This window comes from Hyperolius riggenbachi, chromosome 10 (genome assembly GCF_040937935.1).
Source record: "Hyperolius riggenbachi isolate aHypRig1 chromosome 10, aHypRig1.pri, whole genome shotgun sequence".
Taxonomy (NCBI): domain Eukaryota; kingdom Metazoa; phylum Chordata; class Amphibia; order Anura; family Hyperoliidae; genus Hyperolius; species Hyperolius riggenbachi.
The window spans coordinates 22,457,935-22,479,106 of record NC_090655.1 but is presented as its reverse complement, the minus strand read 5'-3'; the positions used below and the strand labels follow the sequence as shown (position 1 = coordinate 22,479,106).

General features: G+C 45.6%; 1 protein-coding gene across 3 annotated transcripts in view; it reads left to right on the top strand.

Moving 5' to 3' along the window:
- The window catches only part of STK32C (serine/threonine kinase 32C), a 375,239-nt gene that overhangs the window by 253,974 nt on the left and 100,093 nt on the right, over positions 1–21,172 (top strand). The window contains exon 1 of one of the 3 annotated variants that reach the window (XM_068258165.1): positions 11,701–11,790. The exons of the other annotated variants lie outside the window; for them this stretch is intronic. The gene's annotated coding sequence lies outside the window, so the exon portion shown is untranslated. Of the gene's footprint in view, positions 1–11,700; positions 11,791–21,172 lie in introns of those variants that run through there. 3 annotated transcript variants of the gene reach the window in all.

Sequence of the window (21,172 nt, the reverse complement as noted above, 5' to 3'; positions counted from 1 at the left end):
GGGCACTATGGCGAAAAAAATGTAAAATTTAAAATATGTGCAAACAGACAATTAAGAAGTATGTTTTTTCCAGAGTAAAATGAGCCATAAATTACTTTTCTCCTATGTTGCTGTCACTCACAGTAGGTAGTTGAAATCGGACAGAAGCGACAGGTTTTGGACTAGTCCATCTCTTCATAGGGGATTCTCAGTAAGGCTTTTATTCTTCATAAGATATTCCCTAATATATTATTTATTTATTGTATTTATAAAGCGCCAACATATTATGCAGCGCTGGACAATAAATAGGGATACATACAATATTTAGGGGTGACATACAGCAATATGACAATACAGGAATACAAGAAAACCAGATCACACAGCACAGTATGAGTACCAGGTAATGCTTAGTCAGTCACTGGATGGAGCATGGAGATTAGGCAAGTTAGGTTCACTCAAATGCATAGCATGGGTGCACAGTAATGGAGGTGCATGATCTGGTAGGACACAAAAGGAGGAGGACCCGGCCCAAAGGCTTACAATCTAGTGGGTTTAGAGCACTTGTGAGGGGTAGTAGGCCAGAGTGAAAAGGTGAGTTTTGAGGGCTTTCTTGAAGATGTTGAAGGAGGGGGCTGCCCTAATGGGTGGAGGTAGGGAATTCCATAGTGTTGGAGCAGCTCTTGAGTCTCGAATCCCCCATGAAGAGCTGGACTAGTCCAAAACCTGTTGCTTCTGTCAGATTTCTACTACCTACTGTAAGTGACCGCAACATAGGAGAAAAATGTATGGCTCATTTTACTCTGAAAAAAAGTATACTTCTTATTTGTATATGTTTGCACATACTGTATATATTCACGTACAAGCCTAATTTTTCAGGACAAAAAATGTGCTGAAAAGTTACCCATCCGGCTTATATGCGAGTCAGTGGAGCAGAACAGATGGTGGAGCAGAGTTTTGGGTTTTTTTTACTGGCAGGTTTTGCTAGTGGCTCCCTGATGTGTCTGTGCCCCCATCCCATGCTAAATGGTGTGCAGAGTCCGCTGCTCAAGACTACCTGTGTCTCCTGGCTTGTGGAGCAGTGCATGCAAGCAGCGTGTCAGCGGTACAATGATCTGGGATTCTTCCTGTGTGGCAAGCGCTGCCTCATATCTATAACACCATCTAGTGGGACCTTGAGACACAGCTGTATCATCCTTGGGGCACATCTGGCTATGGGGAGGGAGGCTGACTTGTGCTGGGGGCAGATGGGCAACTGTGGAGGGGACTATACTGGGGAGGGGGCTTATACAAGAGTCGATCACTTTTTCCTGGTTTCTGAGGGAAAAGTGGGTACCTTCGGCTTATACGCGGGTCGGCTTATATAAGAGTATATGCGGTATATTGAATTTTACAATTTTTCGCCATAGTGCCCCTTTCAGTTGTTATCTATGCAAAAGAGCTTCTCTGAGCTCTTTGACCCAACTTTGGTCAAATACAGTCCTGTTTTCTGAAGCGATTAAAAAGCCAAGAGACTGCTTGAGATAAGGTTTTACTGCAGAAAAGTTCAAGGGGTCATTATTTCTGCTCTGTTACAAAAGAGCTTCTCTGAGCTCTTTGACCCAACTTTGGTCAAATACAGTCCTGTTTTCTGAAGCGATTAAAAAGCCAAGAGACTGCTTGAGATAAGGTTTTACTGCAGAAAAGTTCAAGGGGTCATTATTTCTGCTCTGTTTTATAGATTAAAAGACGGAGTGGCCCAGATGCAACTAACCTTTTCTCCTGGATTTTCTCCTAAGGTATATTTTCAAACTTGTCAATAAAATGCATTTTAAACCACCAGCAAGCAAGAAAATACTCAAAATAATTTTGATAGTACTTTTTCACCTACTTTTTAGTACTTTTTCAATTGCAAAGTACTGAAAAGTTATTTTGAATCGATAATGAAAAATTATCTCCTAGGAGAAAACTCTGTAGAAAAAGTTAATTGCATATGGGCCAGTGTGGTTTTAAAACTGCAACTGTGACAGTATGATGCAATGTTATGATGATGATGTTATCCATTCGGTCGTATCCGACTCTTGGCGATGTTATACAAAAAGCTATATCCGTGAAAATAAAAATGACTCTTTTCTTGGCAACTAATGTTCTAATCACTATCTGTACTACAAATACAATTAATTATGTTTTTTATTTCATTTTTTTTCTCCTGGTTTGCTATAAACTCCATGCAAGTAATATTTTTTCTTTTGTGAATTTGTTTTTATTTCATTGTAAATATACTTTGGGCCCTCGCAGGGTTAAGGCAGGTATTTACAGCACACCTGTCCCGAGGCAAAGCTACCTAAGGTAAGCACAGAGGTATGTTCACACTGGAATCACACTCCTCTGTGTGTTGTCCATTCCTCTCCTCCCCCCCCCCCCCCCAGCCCCCAATAATCACTCCTTGAAATATTTGACTTTTTGCTGAAGTCACATTATCAGACAGGAAGAGGCGGGCTTATTGCTGTGTTCTCTCCTATCACCCTCACATAACCCCTTATTCCCCACTTCCTTCACTTCCCCTAAGAGGAGTGAATGGGAAGGTGACGGAAGTGAATGAATGTCATGGCAAGCTTTGCCCATCACCCAACTTCACCATGCCCATTTTGGCACAGATGGCCTGTTGCCCAAGGGGTGTTCCAGATCTCCCATCATCCTGACAGGGTCCCTAATGGGCCCAATGCAGTGTAGTGGTGCCTCTGCTGTCATGTGGACAGGAGCTAAAAGACTGTAGTCCAAACAGCCTCCTGTAATAAATCAGTGATGCGCAAGTGCCCTTCCAGGATTTTTTTTTTTTTAAACATTGTATCATAGCTTTTAAAAAGTGTCTTTGTCCAGATGAGAGGAACACCGCATCATCCATAATGTCTGAAATCTGCCTTGATCTCCTCCTCTTATCTTGTCAAATCTCCCACCCTATCGCTGACCAGGATCAGAAGGGGTGTGTGACAGACTCAAATCCTGCAGCTGCAGTGCTTTGAAACAATATCTATAGTCCCAGTTGTTTTATATGTTCCTTCATAGTATGTGTTATCACTTAACTGTCCCTCAGGGGCTCACAATCTAATCCCCACTGTACTCCTATGTCTATGTATGGATTGTGTAGTAGTGTACTGTATGTACCATAGTCTAGGGCCAGTTTTTACTGTGAAGACCACTAACTTATCTTTGTTTTTGGGATGTGGGAGGAAACTGGAGTGCCTAGAGGAAACCCACACAGACACGGGGAGAACATACAAACTCAGTGCAGACAGTGCCCTGGCTGGGATTTGTACCCATGAAAGGCAATAACTTACCACTGCAGCACCCTGCTGCCCTGGGTTTAGCTCACTATTTGATTACATTTCTGACACGCGGACATCAGTTGGCCGTTTTTGTTTTTTGAGTATAGTTCTGGATTAAATGCTTCCTTAATTACATTGTGCGCTGTTTCATTTTCGTGATATCACATCGCCATAATGTTTGAATGAACATATGCCTGTCGGTGTGAAAGCGAGGTCAGGTGTTTTTTTTTTTTTATACAGTTTTCTTTTTTTCTGTTCCATATGCATCATATTGTGCTGAGTGATTTGCTAATAGGAGGTGTGAGACACAAGTTGTAAAACAAAAGGAAAATATTTTTTTTTCCTGATGTTTCATAATCTTCTCAGCGCAGATCCTGCCAAACTGTGCTAGACTGAGCTTCTGAATAGCGGCTAATTACATTGTGAGCTAGCAAGCTCGTACTTATTTTTTGAGTTAAATTATATATATTTATGGCAATCTTATAAAAAGATACGGGAACCCTTTGCCTCTGCAGTTGCAGAATATTACCGAAATCCCAGTAGGTCCAGCTTTACTGTGCTAGTGTATCTGTGTATGTTTTTACCTGTGTATTGTTGTTGTTGGTTTGTGTGCTGGGGCCTATGTAGGTGGTCCTCATACTACACATATTACGTTTTCACAAATTTTAGTTTCAAAAAGTTCTATCCAAAGAATTATAAAACATTACAGCAACAAGCACCGCTGATATCCCAAGCAGGGGAATCATATGGTGAAATCATATACAACAGACAATGTCCAACAGACAATATACAGACAGGAAAAATCAAAAGCTTCAATTTGAATATCGGTACAAATTAAAGCCGGCTCTCCGGATTATGGGAAGACCGAATGCAATAAGTAGTTGTGTAATTAGAAGGTATGGACGACATAACTAAGTCCAACATTTTCTAACCATAGAATCCAGAGTTCCAGGTGTTATAGAAACCCTGCATATTATCTTTAAGTTTTACGGATAAATGCTCTGCTAACATGGTATTAGTGGGTAGGTCAAAAACTTGGAAAAAGAACAAGGCTGGGGAGTCTGAGTCAGAGTCGGAGCAATTTTGGGTACCTGGAGTCAGAATGCGGGGAATAACACTGTCTGTTTGTGAGGCAACATACTGGATGAACCTGTGAGTAGGATATTTTGTTTTTATTGCCTTATTCTCTAAGGGTCAAATAGGAATGTCAAACTGGACTGCATATGTCTTATTCCAAACGCTGCGCTAATAGGAACAGGCTGTAGGGCATGTGTGTATATATATATATATATATATATATATATATATATATATATATATATATATATATATATATATATATCATATATGCCATGGGGTGCTTCAGTGGTTAGAGCCTCTAAAGCATAATAATAATTTTGTGTTATCGATTTTCGCGAGTCTATCTGGAATAATAATAGGTACAATGGAGTAATTTCATGGAAGACCCCAATGTTGAGTAGTGCATACTATTTTTTTGTTAAACTTAAAGCGGTATCGTCACCATAAAAATCAAATTTCAACAGCAACTGGTCTGAGTGTATTAAGTGATAAAGATGCTAAGCCTGCATTCAAAACTTTCAAAACTTTTTCTGCTGTTATGATTTGGAGTCATCACATACTTAAGGAGCACCGGCCCTTTAGTTGTCGTGCCAAAGAATTGCATGCTGGGGGTTCTTTTTATCTATAATCTATTCCTCCTCTTCCCTTTATTTCCCTGCCAGCTTCTTATCTGAAACCTAATCCCCTACTCACTTGTGTTTACAAGCAAGGCTGAGGTGACTCAGCGATTGGAGGAGACAAGAAAAAAAGTAAAGGGCAAAAATGACATCACGGGTTAGCCTTAACTGTGGGCAAAAGACATGGCCCCCACCAGGAACAGAATTCTCGTAATTTACTATATAACATTCACTGAAATCAAAACGTGGACAGTATAATACATGTTATGTAAGTAGATCAAGTATTTATCTACTTATATATATGTTTTTCCCTGGCATAGTATGGCTGATCCTACTGCTTTAAGCAGCAATGAACCCATCGTTTTTCGAAGACCGTGTGGCCGACATCCAATTCCTATTTATGTTTGGCACATCTCAGATGAGGGGATGTTGAGGATAGCATAAAGCTCTGAGATGATGCTGTTGTCTAAGGGACGATCTTTACAGAGTGCCTCAAAATGGGAGAAGGAAACTGTGTCCTGGTTAGTTATAAATAGCTTGAGGAAATGGAAGACCTGCTGGATTCTTAAGTATTCGGAATTTGGTGGGAGAAATTATTTGAGAAAGTGGAATTTAGTTATCAATTTATGGTGTCTAAACTTGCCGATAGTATGTACGTGTTTACTAGACCACCAGATAAACTCTCTGGAGTCCCAAACAGTACAAAATCAGGATTATGAAGTAGCTCAGTAATGATTGTTGAGACTGTGGTGTAAATTTAAATCAACATGTCTTCCAGAAGAGAAATGAGTTGGTCGATACAGGAGACTTACCTGTATATACTCGAGTATAAGCAGACCCAAGTATAAGCCAACCCTCCAAGTTTTACCTTAAAAAAAGGGAACAAATTGTTTTACCCGAGTATAAGCCGGGGTGGCAAAAACCACAACCACAACACCACTCACAGCCATGGCTGGCCACAACCATAGATTAGAAAAGCGGCATAGATTAAGAAGATTGCAATAATAAGACAGAACATGGGCCTACAATGGAGATGGACATGAAAAAGAACTCCTGTTGCAAAGTTTAAGCTGGCGTAAAGATAAAGAAAGGAATGCATAGCCAAATAGTCATGCATCTAAAACTTCATATAAGAATGCAAGGATTCTCACCACTCAGTAGACACTGTCCCTGTATGCTTTCCAAGGCTACAACTCGAGATGACATTTCCATGGGAGGTCCCAGCTAATCTCAAGTATGTGGTCTCCCTCAGATGATGCACCACTGTGCATATAGTGGGAGCACTGTGGGGGATGCTCAAAGAGTAGTGACTTGAGTACGAGCCAAGACCCCTCTTTTGGGCTACTTTTTTTGGCCCAAAAATTAGGCTTATACTCCAGTATATACAGTAGTTCTTATAATAGGCAAGTCTATGGTATGGGCCCACATAATCCCTTTCATAGTGTGTGATAAAAGATCTGATTCTAGATCACAGGTATTGAACTCCAGTCCTCAAGGGCCAGATCCATGCCAGTGTTTAGGATGGACTGAGAATGTGTTCTACCTGATGAAACACACCTTTCCTGATTAAGTCTCATCCATAAGTTTAGGCTGTGCCAAAAATGTGTGAGGACCTCGGCCCTCTAGGACTGGAGTTAGACACCCGTGTTCTAGATGAACCCAAGCAGAAGTCGAGCGGGAGGCATTAACTTGACCCAGTTGCGCTGTTAGAGTAGCTTTATATTAAGTAGCAAGGTAAAGTCCTCCATTCTCTCTAGAGTGTGTGAGTAGCTTAGCCCTGATCCTGGGTAGTTTATTTTGCCAAAGAAAGCGGAAACACATCTTCTGTATGGCTTGAAGGTCCTTTGTGGGAACAGGGATAGCAAGAATTCTAAATAAATATAAAAGGCAGGGCATAAGGGTCATTTTCAGGGACTGTATTTTTTTGACAGAAAATGTTCTACTTGCTCCAATCAATTACATCATGTGATTGTTTGTGGAACATATTCCCAAATTTTAAATAACATGATTTTCTAGACTTTGAGCACTATTACCAAAGTCATACAGGTCTTGTATCTCCTAATCCTTCATAAATTTCTAGGTGAATTTCGAAAAATATGAATATCGTGCAAAAGTTCATTTATTTCAGTGATTCAACGTAAAAGGTGAAACTAATATACTGTAAATAAAGTCCTCCTCCGATGGTGCTATATCCCAATGTGAGCCTTGACCTCCTTCAGTTTTCTGCCCCATCCATCTTGATCTATTGCTGTCCGTTTCCAGTTGCATATATTAAAGAGACTCTGAAGCGAGAATAAATCTCGCTTCAGAGCTCATAAATAGCAGGGGCACGTGTGCCCCTGCTAAAACGCCGCTATCCCGCGGCTAAACGGGGGTCCCTTCACCCCCAACCCACCCCCCGCAAAAGAGTGTCGTAGAAAGGTCGCAGATTTATTGCTTCCTGGAGGCAGGGCTAACGGCTGCAGCCCTGCCTCCAGTCGCGTCTGTCAGCGGCGCATCGCCGCCTCTCCCCCGCCCCTCTCAGTGAAGGAAGACTGAGAGGGGCGGGGGAGAGGCGGAGATACGCGCGTGGGGCAGGGCTGCGGCGGTTAGCCCTGCCCCAACCAGGAAGCGCTCCCCCGCTGCACCGAGGGGGATTTAGGGGTGAAGGGACCCCCGTTAAGCCGCGCTATAGCGGCGTTTTAGCAGGGGCACACGTGCCCCTGCTATTTATGAGGTCTGAAGCGAGATTTATTCTCGCTTCAGACTCTCTTTAAGCAGTTCTTTGGCATCTTTAACCTGCTGGGCGGTCTGGACGAGCTCAGCTCGTCCAGTACCGCCGGAGCCTGCCGCTCAGGCCCTGCTGGGCCGATTTGGCTCAAGTAAAAAGCAGCACACGCAGCCAGCACTTTGCCAGCCGCGTGTGCTGCCTGATCGCCGCCGCTCTGCGGCAATCCGCCGCGAGCAGCGGCGAAAGAGGGTCCCCCCAGCCGCCTGAGCCCAGCGTAGCCGGAACAAAAAGTTCCGGCCAGCGCTAAGGGCTGGATCAGAGGCGGCTGACGTCAGGACGTCAGCTGACGTCCATGACGTCACTCCGCTTGTCGCTATGGCGACGAGGGAAGCAAAACAAGGAAGGCCGCTCATTGCGGCCTTCCTTGTTTATTCTGGGCGCCGGAGGCGATCGGAAGAACGCCTCCGGAGCGCCCTCTAGTGGGCTTTCATGCAGCCAACTTTCAGTTGGCTGCATGAAATAGTTTTTTTTTTTATTAACCTCCTTGGCGGTTAATTTTTTTTAAACAATGGGCAAAAATCCTTTTTTTTGTATTTTTTTTTTTGTTTCATGTAAAGCTACCAGAGTGGTAGCTACATGAAACACCACTAGAGGGCGCATGTGGCCCTCTAGTGCGATCGTCGCCGGCATCAATAGCAAACAGGGGAGCGCGTATATAACGCGTTCCCCTGTTTGGCTTCTCCTGTCGCCATGGCGACGATCGGCATGACGTCAGCCGACGTCCTGACGTCATGCGCACTCGATCCAGCCCATAGCGCTGCCCGGAACTCATTGGTCCGGGCAGCGCAGGGCTCTGGCGGGGGGGGGCCTCTTTCGCCGCTGCGTGCGGGCGATCGCCGCAGAGCGGCGGCGATCGAGCTGTGCGCGCGGCTAGCAAAGTGCTGGCTGCGTGCACAGCACTTTGAATGGGGCGAATCGCCCCAGCAGGCCCTGAGAAATCCTCCGGCGCGGCATAGCCCGAGCTCAGCTCGGGCTTACCGCCAGGGAGGTTAAAAAAAAACCTCCCGCAGCCTCCCTGGCGATCTTATCAGAACGCCAGGCAGGTTAACTTCATCTGCCCATCTCTTTCTAGGACTTCCAGTTGGTCTTCGTCTATCCATGCTCCTTGTAAAGATTCTTTTTGAGATCCTATGTTCATCCATTCTAACCATGTGTTCTGTCCATCTCAAACTTAGCATCCTAATATGGTCTGAAAGTGGGAGATCTTTATATAGTTTCTATAGCTCATAGTTGTATTTAATTCTCCATTCACCATTCTTGTTGGTGGGGTCATAGACGTTACGATATATCTTTCTTTCAAAAGCATCCATTTTGCTAGCTAGATTTTGATTAAGTACCCATGTTTCACACCCGTAGGTAAGTGTATCTATAGGTATAGGCCTGATTATGGTCTTGTATAACCAGATTTTGTTGTTCCTTTGGATATCCCGCGAGTGAAAGATGTGTGATGTGTAAATAAATTCATTACATGCAAAGCGAGATATTTAAAACCTTTATCCATATAGAGAATATATCTAAAATCTGTTGCGATCACTCAAACGCCTTGACTGATTTCATTTCAATGAAAGTTTGTATATAGATCCTTTCCTAACTTGGAAATGGTGTTCTGGGTGTCTCACGCCCACCCCTTCCCCTGCACACCTGGGCGGAACCACAACAGCCAATCAGATTTCACCCATTCATGTCGATGGGAAAATTTAGAAGGCTGCCATTCTCACAGTAATAAAGCCAGAGTCCCCAAACTTTGCACAGTAGGTCACTTGGTGACAGAGGTTAAAAATTCTGAAGAAGTCAGCGGACCAAAAAGCAGCCAATCACATTTTAGCCATTTATTTTAAATGGTAACATGTAAACTACAGCTATTCTTAGACTGTTGATCAGAGTTCTCAATCAAAAGTAACCCAGTGACCAACTGTGCCAAGTTAAATATTCAGAAAAATGGGTGGAGTCTACAACAGCCTATCAAAATTCACCTGTTGATTTTCAAAGGGAATATTTAAACTGCTGCCATTCTTACACTGTTAATGGCAGAGGCCTCAAACTTGCTACATTCGGTCATTGGGTGACTGTGGTGCAAATTCAGAAAAGGGGCGGAGCCACAAACAGCCAATCACATACTCTTTCCATCCATTCATAATTCCATGTCTCCATCATTTGCTGGTTGAATACAATTTCACAATCCATCACAGACCATACACTTTTCGGTAAAGTTGGTCTGAATTGTCCTGCATGTCCAGTCTCAAACAATCAAGATAAACTGGAAATTCAATTGGATTTCTTGATCAGAAAAAAAAAACTTTAAATTTTTCAGTACAACCAATTGTTTTAAATGAATTGGGGTGAAATTGAACCGAAAAATTGTTCTGTGTATGGCCACCTTTAAGGTGGAAGGTTAGTGTTGGGTGATGGAAAGGGGATAAATAAGGGGGTATGATAGGGTTGGGTGTAGGGTTGCAACGGTATGAAATTCCACGGTATGATAACCATCAAAAAAAATACCACGATATACGGTATTAAACAATTATTTGGACCCGGCCAGGGCTAGGTGTAGCCAGAATTAGGTAACCGAAGCATAGGTAGCCAGGGATAGGTGTAGCCAGGATAGCTGTCCGCAGTATAGATAGCCAGGTACAAGTGTAGCCAGGATAGCTGTCCGCAGTATAGAGAGCCAGGTACAAGTGTAGCCAGGATAGCTGTCCGCAGTATAGAGAGCCAGGTACAAGTGTAGCCAGGATAGCTGTCCGCAGTATAGAGAGCCAGGTAGGGTGCAGCAGCAGGGGGTACAAAACAAATACTCACTTGCCGGCAGCCGGGTGCTCTTGCACGCTGTACTAGCTTCATTCTACTTCTTGTTCTTGCATCATCTCCTTGTAATAGCACCCAGGGGGCGCTGTTTCAGGGAAATAGAACAAGAACAGGAAATACAATGAAGCTAGTACATCGTGCAGGACGACCCGGCTGCCGGCAAGCGAGTATTTGCTTTTCCTCGCCACTGTTCGTTCGCCCGCCGCTACGTCGCATACCCGCCACTACGTCACCCCGCCCCCCGAAATCGGTAAAACGAGATTGTGCATGGTATGATTACAATCAAACTGCGGTATATTGTCATACCGGTATACCGCAGCAACCCTAGTTGGGTGTCAAGAAGGGTTATAATTTGGGGAGGCGAAAGAACAAGGATAAGGAATAGCTGTTTGATGCAGCTGCTATATGGATCTGGCGCCAGAATGAAGCAAACACACAATACCGAGTTATTTAGTAGAATTTCGCGGAGTTGAAATTTCTAAATTCCCGATCGGAAATCGGATTTCTGTAGAAATACTGGATTACCACAACTCTGTAATTTTAACCCAATCACAGAACTCTGAAGCATTGGACCAATCAGAGAATGCAAAAAATTACCAAAAAAACCCCACTACTCGGAAATCCGAACTCGGAAATCGTAAACCGATTGGAAATCCGTGAAATCGGTAATCGGCATTGGCGGAAATCGGAACTGTATAGTACTTAGTACAGAGCTATTTCAGTACCCAAATAGGAATAAGCAAAAAGGGTAAAAACAAAAAAATTGCAGTCTGAAGTAAAACAAAAAAATAGAAGAGAGATTAAGAAATGAATAATATGTGCCATGTAATGTGTTCATGTTGTTAGGGGTGTGGTTATTGATAATAATGCAATAGGCTAAAAGTTTGTTTTTGGGGTTTTTTTTAGGTATACATTTGCAAACAGGGAGATACTAGTTGCTTGGCAGTTGGGAACAGCTGTTATTTCCCACAATGCAACGAGGTTCATAGACAGGAAACTGTTAGGGCCCATCCACACGGGCAGCTGGTAGGCAGTGAATTGCCCGTCGACCTCTCACAACTGCTCGCTTCTGCCTGGTGAATGCTTGCTGCTGCTTGGTAACTGCTTGGTGAGCACACAGATCAGCTGACCTTGTGAAAGGGCCCTTAGGACCATGGTCCTGACATCACACTGTGGGCGGGTTTTCACCACAATATCAGCCATACAAAAATCCCCCAGATGATCTATTCAAGAAAAGGTAATGCTTTCTTGCGGGAAAGAGGATATCTGCTCAGGGGCATAACAATAGGGGCTGCATCCCCTGCGCTCCCGCTCAGGGCCGTTTTGGGGGGCTGGAGGGGTCGCAGCGTGAGAGGAAAGCTATGGCCACACTCGGCGGGGAGGGGGGACGGTCTACCCCTCCCTCACCTCCAGAGCCGGGACAAGGTTCTCCAGCATACAAGGCTGAGACACCAAAGTGCGCCCCTCCATCCCTCCCACTCCCAGCCGTCACACACTGATTGCTATTAGACTAAGAGGCGCCCCAGAGCCCCCAACACCTTGCTCTCTAGTTATCTGGCTTGCTGTCACTGCCATGTATCCCCTTTTCTTATTTCTTTCTGCTTCAAACACAAATTACAGCTGAATGAATTGTGCGCCCCCTCCTACACTGCGCCCTTGGGCTGGAGCCTCTCCAGCCTATGCCTCGGCCCTGCTCACCTCGGGCTCTACCCTCTGCGCTTCCCTCCAGCATCAGTCAGTGTCTGTGCAGGCAGCGGGCAGGAACATATACCTTCCTGCGTTCCACTGCAGATGCTCCGTGCTCTAGTGTCTGGTGCTACTTCCTGTATAAACAGGAAGTAGCGTCAGACACTAGAGAAAGGAACATCTACGGTGGAACGCAGGAAGGCATGTGTATTTGCCGCTGCCCGCTGCCTGCACAGACACTGATTGATGCTGGAGGCGAGACCACGAGGTGAGGGAAGGGTCCCCGTCGATGTGTGGCCATGGCTTTCCCCTCATGCTGCAATCCTCAGCGGGCCTGGGGGGGGGGGGGGGACATCAGAATTTCTGCAGGGGGGCCTGGTGGTTCCTAGTTACGCCCCTGTATGATCAGTTACTGATTGGAATGAAGTTCAATCCTTGGTTACAGTTCCTCTCAATAATGTGTTTAGCCACGCCTGTTTTGTCTTTAAAAACAGCCTTCTGTGTTCCTGTAATATTGACTTAGAAAGCATCAAGAGTAAAATGTTTTAAAATGAAGTCAGCAGCAATTGCATCTTCCGTATTTTATGCTTCCTTTGATAAATGACCTGTTTAATGAGATGGGCCAGGCACACTGTGCTCGGCTATACAGCAGCCCTTTAAAAACAAGTCATCTGTAATAGTTTAAGTGCGTATTTGGCAGTACTATGCAATCCTGCATTAGCTGTTCTTGTATTGCACTCAAGGCATTGTGATACCATCTTTGTTCTACTATCCCCCCCCCCCCCCCCCACACACACACAATAGACATCACTAAGGCCGGGCTATGTATGATAACATCCAAATACCTTGATCTTCTGTGCTACTTTACAAATGAATGTTTCTGTCCGCTTGCACTGATCTAATCATTCCCGAGAAGCACGTTGCAATTTTTGAGTGTTTTGTTCATTTGGATCACTAATATTACTGTTCTTAAAGGGACACTTAAGTAAAAAAAAAAAAAAAAGAGTTTTACTCACCTGGGCTTCCAATAGCCCACTGCAGCTGTCCGGTGCCCTCGCCGTCTCCCTCCAATCCTCCTGGCCCCGCCGGCAGCCACTTCCTGTTTCGGTGACAGGAGCTGACAGGCTGGGGACGCGAGTGATTCTTCGCGTTACTGGCCACAATAGCGCCATCTAAGCTGCTATAGCATATATCGTATACCATATAGCAGCATAGAGGGTGCTAATGTGTCTGGGAACACGAAGAATCACTCGCGTCCCCAGCCTGTCAGCTCCTGTCACCCAAACAGGAAGTGGCTGCCGGCGGGGCCAGGAGGATCGGAGGGAGACGGTGAGGGCACCGGACAGCTGCAGGGGGCTATTGGAAGCCCTAGGTGAGTAAAACTAATTTTTTTTTTGTTTGACTTAAGTGTCCCTTTAAAGTGTCCCTGAGATCAAGTAATAGCCTGTGTTTATACTTACCTGGGGTTTCCTCCAGCCCCACGTGGACCATGGGTTCCCTCGCCCTTCTCCCCGGCCAGTGTCGTAGCACTAGGGGGTGCAGAGGTTGCGACTGCATTGGGGCCCTTGGGCTAGAGCGGCCCTCACTCAATCACAGAATTAGATCTCTATTGGTACAGTGCTAGTAATGTTATAGATTCTGTGAATAGTAGTAATTATTCATGAATTGTTCCCCATCCATTTCTTGCACCTCTGACTAGAGGTGGCCGAACCTCCGATTTTAGGTTCGCGAAGCTAGGCTAGCTACATGATTAAAAGAAAAAAAATAGCGCTGTGTTGCCCCTTGGTGGTTTTAATTGACCGCCAGGAGGGTTAACTGTATTTATGTGATATGCTGCATTTTTGTTTTGTATTAATGGAGAGGAGGGCTTCGTCCAACATTTTGCTGGGCCGGCCTACTCGGGCCTCTTTTCCATGGACCGTTGAGCTGTATGCTCAGCAAGCAGTTACCAGACAGCAGTGAGCAGTTACCAGGCAGCAGTGAGAAGTTGTGAGAGTTTGAGAGGCATTTCACTGCCTATCGACAGTCTGTGGAAAAAAGGCCTGCTGTTAAGTTCGTGTACATTTGGCTCCACCCATGACCACACCCACATTCCTGTGCATGGCCACACCCATCTTTCGGACCAAAAGTGCCCCCGGATCTCTTAGGATCCTAGAAATATCCCTGGTTACATGCACAGAAGAGCACGACTGGCCAACCTTATGTGGGCTTTCTATGGGACAATCAAGTGGTTGGGGAAACCCCAGGTAAGTATAAATACTGCTGCTATTTACTTCTCGGGGTTGCTTTAACCTCACCATTGAGTGTTTTTTTTTTTTCCAGAGGAGGTAAGTTTACCTTGACCGCCTCTATTTTTAAACTGTTTTTAATCATTTTATTTCACTTTGGCGCCTCTGAACCACGTACATTCCGTGTGGACAGTCAGTCAACTGTGAGACAGTCAAGAATATGGTGCCTGGTGGGTATTGTGGTGCCACTTATGTTTGTTGCCTTTTCACCTGTAAGTAGTGGACTGATCTTGTATTTTTACTTTGGGTCCACTTTAAAGATTTCAGAAATCTATTTTCTAAATTATAATAATAAATAGCAGCCTTTTTTCAGCTGCATGATGACAAATATAAAATATGTTACATTTATATGAGGAACCCCTCCCTTCCTTTTATATTGCCGGGACAGAATCCGGAAAACTGGTGGATGAGATAAAAAACAAAACATAGGCTGCTACTGATGATGTCACAGGGGAGGTGATCTCAGCTTGTGTGAGATTTCACATAGATGACGCCCCTGGGAGGGAGGGTAGCTGATGACAAACACACCCATGATCTAAAACCTCCTACTAATCTCAGAAGTAATGGCTGCCACCTGTATAACCCTAGTTATGAAAAGAGAAGGGTGAAAAGCATGCAATGAAATGATCATAGGTTTAAAGGAGTGCTTATTTATCTTTGTATGTGTCAGAGTGCTGCAACTAAATATTTTGAATAAAACAAAATGTTTGGTTTGGGTCCGCTTTAATGAACATTATTTTCATGCTATTGGCTGTCCAGACTTCAATACATTTGCTGTATGAAATAGGACAAGTTTTGATCCTTGATGGTTAGTTACCTGTAAACTTCCGAGTCTCTGTGAATGACAGAGGAGCACAATGGTGCAGTATCGTTAGACAAAGGAATTCAAGCACACGTGCATAAGCATAATTCTCACAAGGTTGAATGCAAAACTTGCAACCACCGTCTCAGCCTGTGGGAATAAAACCGTCCCCGCTTTGTGTCCCGGGTCTGTTGGCGCAGATGATGGTCGGTCACCTTCCTGGATTAGTTGTGAGGACTAAAGGTCCTCGTGATTTAAAAACCCTATGAGTCTAAAATAGATTTTTAGGCACTCACATTCATGACCAAAAGTTCTACAGGCCCGAGGAAGCGGGCCAAGACCCGTGAAATGCGTTGTCTACCGTGCCTGAATAAACATTACTTTTTCCATTAAATAATAGTTTGTCCTTCTGAGAAGGTGAGAAATTACGTTTCTCATATATACAACATCTAGTAGTACCTTATCATCATGGGCTCCTCCAGCAGTGTGTGCTTTTGCTGTATAAAGTGGTCATCCGCTTACCTACCTGTACAAGCTGTGACATTGTGGCTTCTAAAGTCCATCTTCGCCCCTCGTTTCGCTGTCGCACGCTGCTTCTTCACCCTATTCATCCAAATCGTTACAATGCTGCTTCAGAATTCCCTTTCTACCTGGATTTCCTCTTTCTTTTTTTTTTGTTCCTCTAAGTAAAGTAAAATGCTAATATGTAACTTATTTCATTATTTCATGTACTGCACAGTTCAATTTTTGATAGCCTTGGGCTTAATCAGAAACTTGACCGTGGAGATGGGGCTTTGAAGTATCTGTTGCTACACGACTGCAGACCTCATCCTGCTGCTTCATTCTACCAGCCAAAAAGCTTCCACTTTTCACCTTCCCTTTCATTCCCTGACCTTCTGTTTCCCGAGAACTTCAAAGAGACTAAAGCGCTTTTTCTTCTAATCGGCGCAGAAGCTGAATTGCGGGAGCTGATCTGGCACTTTCTGAAGGCTTTGGCTCAGTGTGACGGTTCACTTCTCCACAAATCCTCAGAGTAGCAATCGCATTTTGTGTTGGTTAGGTGAAATCATTGTTTGGGTATTATGGTCCTCGTGGTCCGCTTATCGCGTCTCGAAGCCTAATGTATCTCTAGAAGGTGGTCGGTGCTGGGATTCACGGAAGTCATGTTGACACATCAGAGGCCGACAGAGAACATCAACACTCATGGACAAGTAGTGATCGCTCGGCGTCAGACTGACACACCCGCAGTGCTGCATGAATTTATGTACTTTACTGCAATCCAATTTCTTTCCTATCTTTCAAATGACTCTCGGCCTCTGTTACCTCACTGGGATTTATTGCAGATACTTTTTCCGGCCATACTTTATTTGGTCATATCATGTCACTGACTGTCCTCAGAGGAACTCAGTCTAATCCCTACCATAGTCAGTCTAATGTCCTACCATATTATTATGTATTTATATAGCACTGACATCTTCTGCAGCACTTTACAGAGTACATAGTCCTGTCACTGACCATAGTCCTAGTCGGCAGCAGCTGAACTGAAGCAGATTTTATATCGCATTGTCAAGGATCTATTTAGATTCCAGTCTTAAAAATTCAGGAAACTTTAACTGTAAAACAATTTGCCTGGCTACTTACCTGGGACTTCTTCCAGCTCTCTCCCCGTCATCCTGCACTGCTCGGTTTCCCCTTCCGATCACTGGATGCACGGCTCCGTGCCATGCGCCTCCATCAACGTACTCTGCGCCTGCGTGGTAAGCAAAAAATTGTGATAGAGGAAGTGCATGGATAGCGCCACACATGCGCAGTGGTTTGTGACTCGTTCAGCCTTCTGTGTTACAGGGGGGGCAGCAGAGGACGGTAGAGCACAGAATCAAGGGAGCAAGAGGACTTAAGGTATTTGGTAGAAGACCCAGGTACCTGACCAGGTATTGACTAAAGTATAAGTCTACTACCCAGCAAAGTTAATGGCTGCACTTGGATGGATGCATTCAGAATTGCAGCCATTAAACCCATCCTGTAATGAATACACAATGAGCAAGAGAAGGGAGGGGGGAAATCAAGAGTCAGGGAGGATATGATGTCAGCATTAGCTTGGCAAGATGGCCACTGCCTAGAATAGGATCTTCTGCTCTTCTTTTATAAAACTCACAGGAATCATTACGTGGATAGCACAATACATCTGTTATGTAAGTAGAAGTAGTATTTATCTACTTATACATGTGTTTTTTATTTTTAGGTTAGCATGGGTGTCGCGTGTTCTTTAAGTGCTGCCAGTAACTCCTCCAGGCCTCTAAGTGCAGAAATTATTCACTTCCTTGCAGCCCCATATCTCTCTCCCCCCCCCCCCTCCCCCTTTCCTTGTGAATTGTGGTGGCCAGGACTTTCACACCTGTGTTTTCTTGGCATTTCCTTTCCTCAAAGTATCACTTACCACTGGGTGCATTGCTGCAAATGGGAATGTCACTGTTAGTACACACATTACTCAGTGTGCTCAGTGTTGCCCATGGCTCGTGTATAAGTCGACCCCTATACTTTTATGAAATGAATCAGACCTAAATTTCTAGACTTATACTCGAGTATATACAGTAAATGTCTGGGGATTTTTCTTTTTTCTTTCTATTTTTTTATTAGGTCTTCTTTTAAACTAAAAATATGAGACTGCAGGAAAGTTCTGTTTCCTGTTTGTACTACACATACAGATAGCTGTCTCAAGTGTATTTTCAGTTCAGGTTTGCTTTAAAACTTTATCATGACGTTGTTTTAATACTTTATACCTCCAAATGGAAGGTGCCAGCAGCTTTCCTCTCTAGATGCCAATTACCAAATATTGATTTCTTTTCTATTTTTTTTTCTCCTGCTGATTCTAAACTTGCAGTGTAAGGACTGACTTCATTATCTGCAGCATTCAGGTTGTTTTATTTACTTTGGAGGAATCGTGAAGGTTTTTTTTATTTTGTTTTATTTTTGATAAGTGGCTTGTATTGCCTTCCTAATATGACTTTTTAATTAAGCACTTGCAAGTTCACGAGCACGCTGTAATCAGGAGAACAGCGGCTGAGAGCTGTAATTTTCTCACTGTTATTATGGGGGTGGGTGCTGAAGTTTCAATACATCACTTGGTGTCTTGACCCTTCAGTAACTAACTATTGTGTCTGCAAGCCAAGTGCTTTATTTCAGGCTCGTAGATAGCAATTAACGGGAGCCGTTAGCTCAGTGCCGGGACAGCTACATTTGGGGAATTTTTGGTAGCACGACGCTAATGTGAAACGATTACTTGTATAGCTGCGAGGAAAACAAAGCCTTTTTTTAAACCTTTATTTCTGATTTAGGGTGTGGGTACTGGGTCACTGGCACTGCCATCCCGTGTGCTTTAGGATGTGGGTACAGGGTCACTGGCACTGCCATCCCTTGTGCTTTAGGATGTGGAGAGTGGTCACTGGCACTGCCATCCCTTGTGCTTTAGGATGGGGTACTGGGTCACTGGCACTGCCATCCCTTGTGCTTTAGGATGTGGGGATGGGGTCACTGGCACTGCCATCCCTTGTGCTTTAGGATGTGGGTATGGGGGCACTGGCACTGCCATCCCTTGTGCTTTAGGATGTGGAGAGGGGTCACTGGCACTGCCATCCCTTGTGCTTTAGGATGTGGGTATGGGGGCACTGGCACTGCCATCCCTTGTGCTTTAGGATGTGGAGAGGGGTCACTGGCACTGCCATCCCTTGTGCTTTAGGATGTGGGTATGAGGTCACTGGCACTGCCATCCCTTGTGCTTTAGGATGTGGGTACGAGGTCACTGGCACTGCCATCCCTTGTGCTTTAGGATGTAGGTATGCGGTCACTGGCACTGCCATCCCTTGTGCTTTAGGATGTGGGTATGAGGTCACTGGCACTGCCATCCCGTGTGCTTTAGGATGGATGTATGGGGTCACTGGCACTGCCATGCCTTGTGCTTTAGGATGTGGGTATGGGGTCACTGGCACTGCCATCCCTTGTGCTTTAGGATGTGGGTACGGGGTCACTGGCACTGCCATCCCGTGTGCTTTAGGGTGTGGGTATGGGGTCACTGGCACTGCCATCCCTTGTGCTTTAGGATGTGGGGAGGGGGTCACTGACACTGCCATCCCGTGTGCTTTAGGATGGATGTATGGGGTCAGTGGCACTGCCATCCCGTGTGCTTTAGGGTGTGGGTACGGGGTCACTGGCACTGCCATCCCTTGTGCTTTAGGATGGGGGGAGGGGTCACTCGCACCGCCATCCCTTGTGCTTTAGGATGTGGGTACGTGGTCACTGGCACTGCCATCCCTTGTGCTTTAGGATGTGGGTACAGGGTCACTGGCATTGCCATCCCTTGTGCTTTAGGATGTGGAGAGGGGTCACTGGCACTGCCATCCCTTGTGCTTTAGGATGTGGAGAGGGGTCACTGGCACTGCCATCCCTTGTGCTTTAGGATGTGGGGAGGGGGTCACTGACACTGCCATCCCGTGTGCTTTAGGATGGATGTATGGGGTCAGTGGCACTGTCATCCCGTGTGCTTTAGGGTGTGGGTACGGGGTCACTGGCACTGCCATCCCGTGTGCTTTAGGATGTGGGTATGGGGGCACTGGAACTGCCATCCCTTGTGCTTTAGGATGGGGGGAGGGGTCACTCGCACCGCCATCCCTTGTGCTTTAGGATGTGGGTAAGTGGTCACTGGCACTGCCATCCCTTGTGCTTTAGGATGTGGAGAGGGGTCACTGGCATTGCCATCCCTTGTGCTTTAGGATGTGGAGAGGGGTCACTGGCACTGCCATCCCTTGTGCTTTAGGATGTGGAGAGGGGTCACTGGCACTGCCATCCCTTGTGCTTTAGGATGTGGGTACAGGGTCACTGGCACTGCCATCCCTTGTGCTTTAGGATGGGGTACAGGGTCACTGGCACTGCCATCCCTTGTGCTTTAGGATGTGGGTATGGGGTCACTGGCACTACCATGCCTTGTGCTTTAGGATGTGGGTATGCGGTCACTCGCACTGCCATGCCTTGTGCTTTAGGATGTGGGTATGGGTTACTGGCACTGCCATCCTGTGTGCTTTAGGATGTGGGTACGCGGTCACTCGCACTGCCATCCCTTGTTCTTTAGGATGTGGGTACGTGGTCACTGGCACTGCCATCCCGTGTGCTTTAGGATGTGGGTACGCGGTCACTGGCACTGCCATCCCTTGTGCTTTAGGATGTGGGTACGCGGTCACTGGCACTGCCATGCCTTGTGCTTTAGGATGTGGGTATGAGGTCACTGGCACTGCCATCCTGTGTGCTTTAGGATGTAGGTATGCGGTCACTGGCACTGCCATCCCTTGTGCTTTAGGATGTGGGTACGTGGTCACTGGCACTGCCATCCCGTGTGCTTTAGGATGTAGGTACGCGGTCACTGGCACTGCCATCCCGTGTGCTTTAGGATGTGGGTATGCGGTCACTGGCACTGCCATGCCTTGTGCTTCAGGATGCGGGTATGAGGTCACTGGCACTGCCATCCCTTGTGCTTTAGGATGTGGGTACGAGGTCACTGGCACTGCCATCCCTTGTGCTTTGGGATGTGGGTATGAGGTCACTGGCACTGCCATCCCTTGTACTTTAGGATGTGGGCACAGGGTCACTGGCACTGCCATCCCTTGTGCTTTAGGATGTGGGTACGAGGTCACTGGCACTGCCATATCTTGTGCTTTAGGATGTGGGTATGGGGTCACTGGCACTGCCATGCCTTGTGCTTTAGGAGGTGGGTATGGGGTCACTGGCACTGCCATCCCTTGTGCTTTAGGATGTGGGTATGGGGTCACTGGCACTGCCATCCCTTGTGCTTTAGG